Below are 9,834 nucleotides of genomic sequence, written 5' to 3'. Positions count from 1 at the left end.
ATGCACTGTTTTTGAAGGCTGTGTGTTATTAGCATACAGGAAAATATTTCAGTTAAGCCTCTTTCCCCCACTGCTGCTTGTTTCCCATTCCTTCAAATAAGTCTTTGCCTCCTGCTGTCTCAGTTTCCCCTTCTGTGCAGTGGGGACGTCTGCCTGCTGCTGCTGTGCAAGCAGATTAGAGCACACATGAGATGATGCGCTGGCTGAGAGCTACCTTACCCAAGTAAGTCTACCTGCATCTGCAAGTCTAGGTGCCATGGAGGAGTCAGCCCATAAAGTAAGGAAGATTAAACTGGAACTTCATCAGCTCAAGGGAATATGATCTCCAGTACTGGCAAATTGAGTTCTGGTAAGTGCACTGAACGAGTCAAGGCACCTTTCTGATGCTCATGTTATATGAGACGAAGTTTATAATGTTGATCTGTATAGAGTCAGGACGTGTGACCTCTTTTGTCTGATGCGGGCTTTCTACCATAATCTATGCCTTCATTGTCCCAAGTGCAGGATAACTGTAACCCACTCTTGCTGTCGAGTCACCACTAAAAACTAATGTGAACCGAAGGTGACTTAAAATGCAGCCGTGCAATTATTAAGTAATGTGTCATGCAAGGAGCACAGTGCATTACACCGATTGCTTTGGGAGCGCACCTGTTGCCAGCAAGAATGGAGGTGAAGTTCACACCCTCTGGTTTAACCTTTTTCTCCCGAAGTGGTTCAGGACCAGCCTACCTGAAGGGACATTTATTTCTCTGCGCTGTGTGCTACAGTTGTGATTACAGGTACTGGAGCTGGGACCAGCTTAAGTTTCAATAGGTCTGAGATGTGAGCTGTGTATTTCACATTTCACACTTTTGTGTGGTTGTTGTTGGGTTTTTTTTGTTTGTTTGTTTTTGGTGGGTTTTTTGTGTGTGTTTTTTGTGTGTGTGTGTGTTTTTGGTTTTTTGTTTTTTGGTTTTTTGTTTTTTCTTTTTTTGTTTCTTGTTTGTTTTTTTTTTTTTTTTCCCCCCAAGAAGCTGTTCTTCATAAACACAGGAAGGAGTATTCTCATTATTCATACATTTAAGCAGGGGATGATTTTGTTCATCTGGTTTGACTTTCTGCATGGCGATGCTCCTTCTACTTTCCCCAGAATTCCTGCATGATGTACATACATACATATGTATGCGGTAGACCAGAATACATATTTTACAGTTTTTCCCAGACTGAAAGGTAGAACTTCAAGTGATTTGGAATTTCCCAGGTACCATGATAAGTTGTTCAAATTGCTGCCATTACTCTGGCATCTGGATGGGTTTGTTTTGGTGGTGCAATATGAGTACAGTATTTAGCTGCTCTAAAATAGGATTTTCTAAAGACAGAACATTGCCCAGCTGCCAAAATCTACATGAACAAAAGATCTGAGGCTGTTTTTTTCAAATGGTTTTCTGGATACAGTTTTATTGTTGTGACTAGTTTTCTTTCATAGTTCTCTTGGCCTTTGTGCTTTTCAAAGATCTTATGAATATTGTCACTGTGTGACATGAACTTTAAGTTTGGAAAAACTTATTGTGTAAATATTTATAAAATATTATGTAAGGAAACTGTTGCTATTTCTCCTTAAATGAATGGAAAATTAAAAATGATGACATGCAAGGAATTGTGATCCTTTGGAGCATTAAAAATTACTCCACTAGGTGGAGAACTTGCACCAAGTATGTAACTGAAATTGTTAGCATGAACTGAAATGATCTCTGCTGCTGCAAAAATTTAACTCCTAATAACTGAATAGTTTTTGTATCATACTTTCCTTTTATCACTTCTGATGAAGAGCACTTTTAAATTTGTAGCATAGGCATTCTGTGAAATTGTAGAACACTGTATTCATTTATGTTTAAAAATTAATAAAGGGATTAACATATTTTTCTTGATATATTAGCTGAGGAAGTTGCTTTCAGTAGTTATCAACTTTTCCTTGAAATGCGCTCATGTGAAATATTTTTTTTCAACATTCAGCTCATTCTAATGAGGTGCTGATAGCAAAGGCTTTCCAGGGGAAGAAACAGTGAAAAACAGTGAACAGCCAAAAAGAGGTATTATAATTAACCCCCCCGTTTAACCATAAATATAGGGGAAGTAATATTTTATTATTTTCCCTGGTTCTATAAACATGGCCAATATTAATTTATCAAGTTCCTCAGAAGCAGGATGAGGACAAATGCTGACAAAAAGAAATGTCTTAATCTGTCTTTTTGTGTTGGATATAGATCCCAGTCATTAAGTAGAAGTGGGACTGGGGTTAATTTTGGAGTTTGTGCAGATTCAGGAGCCAGGTGTATTGCAATATTCTGTAGGTCCCTTATAGGTGGGAGGAGAATAAAGATTCATGGGGCCACTTTTTTTTAATCTGTTGGGACTAATCTGTGGAGACAAATCTGCTGGGAATTTGCAATCTGCACATTTGTCTGCTGGAAATAATTGAAAAGTTGTATATTGCTTGTGTAAGTGTCAGAGTGCAAAGCTTCTAGGACACAGATTCTGAAGAGGACAATTCAGAAAGGGCCGTTACTTGTTTGTCTGTGCTAGCTAACATCGAGCTTCAAGCAACATTTTGAGTTGGCGTGTAAGAGAGAATTTGATTTTTTTTTTCTTTTCGGGGTGTGAAGAATCAGGAAGACAGCGGAAACGGGTAAATGCTCTATGTCCTTCTTTACTATTCATATATATTTAATTAATGCAAGTGTTAGAGCTTGGATTTGGGAATGCAAGTCTTCTGGATATTTGTTCTTGCCTTTATTGTGGTGGTCTGACAGAGCTAGGAAGAGAGCAGCTGATGACAGGGTAGAAGGATGGATGTACTCTTTTATTATGTTGTTAACCCTGTGAATAATTAAAGTCAGACATGGGGTTTGGAACTGGATTCTCAAGACTGCAGTTTATAATCTGCAGAGTTTGGAAGACAAGATGACAGGTGCTGGTAAAAGCAAATGCTGTGTATGTTATTGTTCGAATGCATACCTGTTTATTACGAACATAAGTGCTAGTGGTGGCCTATGTGTTAGATTATGGATCTAACTTGCTTTAAATTTAGGACTGAGGTTAGGTTTCAGGGTAAGAGACATTCTCTCCTACTGGCACATTCCTTCCTAAGGGCCCAGATCATTGCTGCATCTTATGATTACTAAAGAGTTGGAAGCGGGCAGGTTTTGGAAGAGATCAGTGCTCTACGTTGTCTTGTAGAAGCTAGAGTTTTACAGCTGTACGGGCTAGGGTTAGTGTTAGGAATCGGGAATCTAAAGTTTACTGTTCCCAGTTTATGGGTGAATTCTCCAGGGACTAGAGAAATACAAAGATGACATGGGAATATGACTGTGGATTTTTCTTTCAGTTTCATTGCTGTGCTCACTGCTGGTGTTGATGTTAATATCAGGATTTGAGCTAGGGTTTTGGGCTTAATGCTTAAAGGAATCTCTTTATTTTTTTCATTTTAGAGAGTCTAGATAGCTATAAATAGAGAAAACGGTTGGATGGGATGATGCTTTATGTTCTCATTTACTTCTAGGCTTCATTCAGTTTATTCATATAATTAAATTTTGCATTAGGACTTGCACTTCGCATGATTTATAAATAATTAATATTAACTAATTTTTATTTATAGTAATAATTACTATAAAATAATAGCTTCAAATATTATTAAATAAGATATGGAAGAACATGGAAGAGACTCCTGCTAATAATTAAGTTTAGGTAAACTTAGAGCTTAGAAACCTAAAGCTTCGAAACTACAGTATATTCTCCTCTTATGTGAGGTATGTATATGTTTGGAAAAGGCAATTTCTTAAAGATATTACTGGAATTAGAGGCCATATCTAATTAAACTTTATTAAGATTGAATTTAGGGCTGGAGTTATCATTTCGAAACCCAGTATTTGAAGAGTTGAGTTTATTATGGCATTTTCTAGGGCCCTACAGGCCAGAAAGGGGGAATTGGTCTTCAGGGGACAACACGTTATTTTCTTCCCACTGATGAAAGGGAACCCCTGCTAGGAGTTAAAGCCAGTGTCAAGGCAAGGGTTAGATACCCCCTGGCTGCTCCTGGCTGGGGCAGTGAGACCGGACAGGCTGCAAGAACTGGTGTGACACAGAAGACGTGTGACAGCTGTAGTTAAGACTCAGGCTTTCTTGTAGTATATGAATTTGCCTCATGGGTACAATGAAGGCTTGCATTAGTGTTGGGGAACGTGAAGATGTTCTTACACTATTTTGCTCTTTCCTTGTTTCCATTTCTGGGCCTCATTTTCCTTGATGAGTCGTCATGCCCACCTCCCTTTAGAAGATGGCAATTATTTCACCCAAATGTAAATCCAGGCTCAGTTGATAATTTGCTTTAAGGTGACTCCCAGACAGTTTGGGAGTGGGCTACACTGAATCTGACTTTGTCTTCCAGGACACATGTCCAACACCTGCTTGCGTCTCCAGATCCCATTGTATTGCTCTCTAGGACATACTGCATAACACTGGTGGCCAGTGAGAAGGCTATCTCATTATTTGTACACTTTGAACTGAAAAAAAACCCCAAATACAGGAATTATGTTCATGGGTTGAGTGGTAGCATATCTGGTCGGAAGGAGATGCAGGCAAAACAGTGCTAAAGGGTCATAAAGATAAGAAAAAGTGACAAAAAGTCGGTCTGCTCTGGCTGCAGTGGTGTTCAAAGCTCTCCCATGGGTGGATGGACTGTGGCAGTGCAGACACAGCCAAGGCTGCTGACCAAAGAAAGGCTTTGCTGTTGTTTAAAGAAACCATCGAAATCATGTAGATCAACAGGACTGGTGCAAGCGCAGACCTTGATGTGTAGGCTGTAGAACGGTATCACAGCCTTTTCTTCACTCGGCCTGCAAGGATCACAGCATAGAAGATACTGCAAAAATTGGGGAGGGCAGACATCTCTGTCCTTTGGCAGATAAATGAACGGATATCTCCAGCCATTTGATAATCTTTTTAGCTTGTAACAACAACATTTAGTCATTTGTCTTATTTCCAGTTATTCTTTTCTTTCTTTTTCTTGTACAAGTTGAAAAATATTGACAGAGAGCAATGGAATGTTATGGACAGAATCTGTCTGGTTTGTTTGTTCTCAGCTTGTGTGTTAGGAAAACGTAAAAGGTGACCGAGTTAGAGGGACTTCCTTAAGGAGGAGGAAGATGGTTCCTTCCCATGAGAACATCTGGGCACAGCTGGATAGCAAAGATTCCAGTGACTGGAGCCTGTGGGAGAAGAGCAGAGAGGGTTTTGCAGCGTGAGCTGGATGCCTCTGCTCATGCTGAGAGACTTCCAAGAGGGACAGGGAGCATCTGTAGGTAAGAAAAGAGAAATCTCCTGGGATCCACAGGAGACTCTGCAGTTTTCTCTGGTCCAAGTCACTGAGCTGGCTGTCACAAAGCCTGGACACAAGAAGGCCCCTCTGCAAGGTATAGAAGACAAATGGAGAGTTTTTTATAAACTTTTAAAAATTTCTGTTTTGCCTGGTTGAGTCACTTTGAGTGTTTTTTTTGGTTTTGTTTTGTTTTGTTTTTTTTCTGGGGCAGGGCAGGGATCATCACTACAGGAAAAAGATCTAGTTCAACCCATCCCAAGGTCTGGTAAACACAGATTGCTTCTCAGAAACCCGGATCACAGTAACTCTTCTGCACTGTACCGGTTTTGTACCTTCTGGTTTGGTGGTAATGAAATACAGCCTTTCAGCTTTTTCTTTTTCCTTTCTGAGTAAACATATCCTGTTTGTTTTCATAAATGCTTAAAAGTGCTCAGAAGTGTTTAAATGAGGCACATCTTGGTGTGCCAAATTAACGTGGTAGGCATAAGGAGTACTATTGTATTTATGTCTTACAAATCACCTCCACTTCATGATCTGCTTTTTGAAGGAATGGTCTATCTACAGTTATCATTTAATAAAGCAGTAGTTAACAATTGCCCTTTTTTTTTTTAATGGTACAGCTTTGGAAGTGGTTAATTGATCAGGAAACCAAAAGATCCTCTAATTTCAACACAGGTAGGGAGGGTTTATTAATGTCTTTTCTATGTTGAGAATTGTTTAGTCCATTTCCTAGCACTATGTTCCATGTGTAAGAGTATTCTTGACTATTCTTCACTGTTAAGTTTTGCTCTGCCAGCTCCTGTAACCATTGTAACTGCCTGTGTGTGCCAGTACAGGCAATGCCACAGGACGTTGACATATTAAGTGATGGACAGAGAACAGAAAATAATTTATCTGAGTTGCACTTCAAAGCAACACAAGTGAGAGCCAGACTGAGAAAAAAACCTCCTGTTTTCAGATCTCTGTATGGAAACATTCACGATAGCTGGATAGTCTGAGTAATTGTTTTCTGTTTAATTGAGATATAAACACGAGATCAAGAGCCAAGATGTCCACAGTCAGAGATAAAATCATGGGACATAACGTTGAGGTGTAATGATGATGATGGAGATTTTTGTTGTAGAGCAAGTGCAAATTCACAAGGAGGAAGGTTGTGAACTCCTTCCTCTTGCCATAAAGCAGCTGTGTAAAAGGGACCTCAGCAATACCAGTGCACAACATGAAATGTATAAGAAAAATCACTGTCTGCTGGAAAGTGAAAGCCTTATTTTGTGTTCAGAAAACAGCAAATGCAAGTGTCTTTTACCTTAGCCTGTCAGTTCAAACATGTTTTCAAGCTGACATTTTTTGCTTATTTTCCAACTTGTTAAAAGAGTCTGCGTGACTTATTCTATGTAAGGGAAATACTGATTTCCAGTCCAAAAGTACTTCATCAGCTCCATGTTTTCATGAATACAAGAACATTTATGCAAGTCTCAGAGGTAGTACTTCCCTGGAAAATATTTTAACAGTGCGGTTTCACACTGGCATTATTATATCCCATTTGATCAGTAAGATTTGTAATTTAGAGCTAAAGAGTGACAGGAAGAAATTCTATTTTCTTTTATTCTCTATGTCTGTATCTTCTGTCAGTTAAAGAATTTGCAGGGATTGTCTTTTCAATGTAGAGAAATCAGCAGTTAAGCTATACTATACATGTGGACGGTAAGGTGTGCAAGAGTGGGGTCTATGGGAGCCACTTGTTGGCATGCAGTGATAACAAGAAATCCCAAGTGAGCATTAGCCTCACTCCTTAAAAAAGTGAAGGCTCTCCATCTTTATTAACTCTCTTAAAATTACATGTCCTTTCTCAGAAATCCCTAAAGCAGGCAGGAGGCAGATTGAATACGATTTCTTCAGTGTTGCCATGTTAGGCTCAGTTTTCTGTCTTTGGACATGGCAGTGTGGGGACAGTTGAGAGTAGGTTTTATAACTTCTGCTGATGAAACTTTTCCATATTGTATGAAGTAGTTGAATGGACTTAGACTGTTCAGATCTCTCTGGTCTTTGAACTCCTCTCAAATTCCTATATGCAAAGTGGAGACAATTTAAGAGGACTAATTGAGAGAACTTTTAAGAAATGGTGATAATATATTCCCCTGGGAAGTGAGTGATGTAGTTCAAGTCATCCTGTAAATTTTTAATAAATTATGAAGACATTAAAAGGTGAGGACAGAAGATACAGTACTTTTTTTGTTGTTGTTTGTTTGTTTTTCTTCCCAGAAGAACATGAGTCATAAATGGTCTCACAAGGTAGAAAGGCAATGGCACTTCTATAATTTGGGAATTCCCTTTGACAATATAAGCAATTATGGGTGTGTCCCAGACATTTTATTGGCAAAATTTAGGTATTTGGAAGCCTTAGTCCTTTCTGGAGCAAGGAGACACTGAGTGGGGGCTTCAGGTTGGTGAGTTTTAAATTCAGTGTGTAAATGCTTGACTCTAATCTTTTTATGAATCTGACTTTATATTCCCACCCTTGCTCTTGTGCTTCTAATTTTTAAATGAGGAAATCCCTAAAGAGTGAGAACACTCCCTTTCTATAGTTGCAGGGTGAAATCCCACACAACTGGCAAGGCACCCATTGCCTTCAGTCACGCCAGGAATTCACATGTGGCTAAAAGATAACTGGTTTTGTTTTTATTGTGTGTCTTTCCTCTTTGTTCATGAGCATTAGCAGTGAACCTAACATAATGAGACTTACAGAGCTTCCCTGGACAATATTATTAAAAAAAAAAAAGCAAAAAAAAAGAAAAAGGAAGCTGTCTAATGTATCTAATAATAACTGAATGATGGTAAACTATTCACATGGTTGTCTTTGTCAGCAGGGAATGTATTTAGGGACTAAAGGTGGGGGGGCTTCCAATCTTATATTTCTATGAAATATGCAAAGCAGTGAGCAACAAGGGTGGCAGGAAATATGCATATACATATACGAATCCATGTGAAACAATATAAGTAACCTTTCATTAGAAAAATTCTGAAATAGTTAACTGCAATTCCAAGTTAATACTTGATAAGCAATTAATGAGTTAGCAGACATTACCAAACAGTCTGTATTTATACATAAATAGCATTTTATGACAAGAAAACGTAAATCAAATGTTTTTATGACCTAAGAATATTGTGTTTAACCCAACTCAGGCTAAGCATTTTTCCTTCCTTTTATCCACAAAAAGATTTGTGTAGCTCAATTAGAAAAAGATGTTTATGCCAGTATTCAGTTTTGTTCTCACTCCCTCAAATATTTCAAAATTAAGTGTTGTGACTGCTATGACTAATACTTTATGTTTTCTATTTGTTCTTTTTCAGACTATAGGCTTTGTTGTTGTTACTTGTCATGATGTCTTTTACATTGCCTCGTTGTTTGTTGCTAATTAAAATGTAATTGTTATGACCAAATTGTTCCTGCCAGTTAGAATACAGAGCATATAGCAAAAATTCTAGTACCTACATGTCTCATGGGATATTTTAAACTATTGTTTTTCTTCAAATTAACTGATTATACAGTGAGTCAATATACTTACTAGTTTCATGAAATTGTTCTACATATGGCCTGTGTGTTTGTCTGGCTACTGGCACTTCTCTGCTATTAAACCCAAATTGGTTGTTGTTTTGGGCAAATGTTTGTGTAGTGTCCAAAATGTTCTTCACAACAGTGTTAACAAGTAAGTAATTGATTTACAAATTACACTAAAATCTGTCTACTTTGGATAGTTCTCTGAGTTTATATTGCAAAATAGCACAAATGTGGTCCTTCAGTAGAGAATGCCTCAGCTATTGAGCTGGACTCATATTTTTTTTCTCCTGCTTCCTTATTCCCTCGTTTAGTAATTGACTTTAAAAGGAGATACTTACAAAGAAAGCATTTCAGTCTGTGCTGTCACAATGATCAAGATTTTGATACTGGATTTGGTTACATGCACTGGTTTAGCCCTACTCCCATTCTTATGAAAAAGCTACACTTGTGCAGAAAATTTGATTAAAAATATTTTTGCTCTGTTATTGTATTGTATTGTATTGTATTGTATTTATTTTTTTACCCGTTTTTCAGTGAACACAGCATCTGCTTACATCTTCGACAACATTAATAAATATCTTTCTGGTTGCCTCTCTCCCCTGTTTTTAGTTGAATGTTCAGCCACCTCTAGTTTTGCTGTGTTTTGCTTTTTCATCATTGAATCGCAGTTACACGCTATTTAAAATGTAACATTTCCCTTTTCTCTGTAATTTCATATATTTTTGTTAGATGTGTCAAAATCCCCATCCTTTGCAAAGCACTCCATCTTATCCCTCTGCCAGTATCCCCTTCAGGCGCTACTTTTGGGTTCCCCTGCCTTGTACTTCACCAAAGTAATTTCTCTCCCTTCAGCAATGAGTGGGGCTTTCCTGAGGTGAGGAGAGGAAAAAGGTGTCCCTTTAAAGACCCTTTCTGCCTTCCT

This window comes from Caloenas nicobarica, chromosome 2 (assembly GCF_036013445.1).
Source record: "Caloenas nicobarica isolate bCalNic1 chromosome 2, bCalNic1.hap1, whole genome shotgun sequence".
Classification (NCBI taxonomy): Eukaryota; Metazoa; Chordata; class Aves; order Columbiformes; family Columbidae; genus Caloenas; species Caloenas nicobarica.
Note: the sequence above shows the minus strand (reverse complement) of the source record.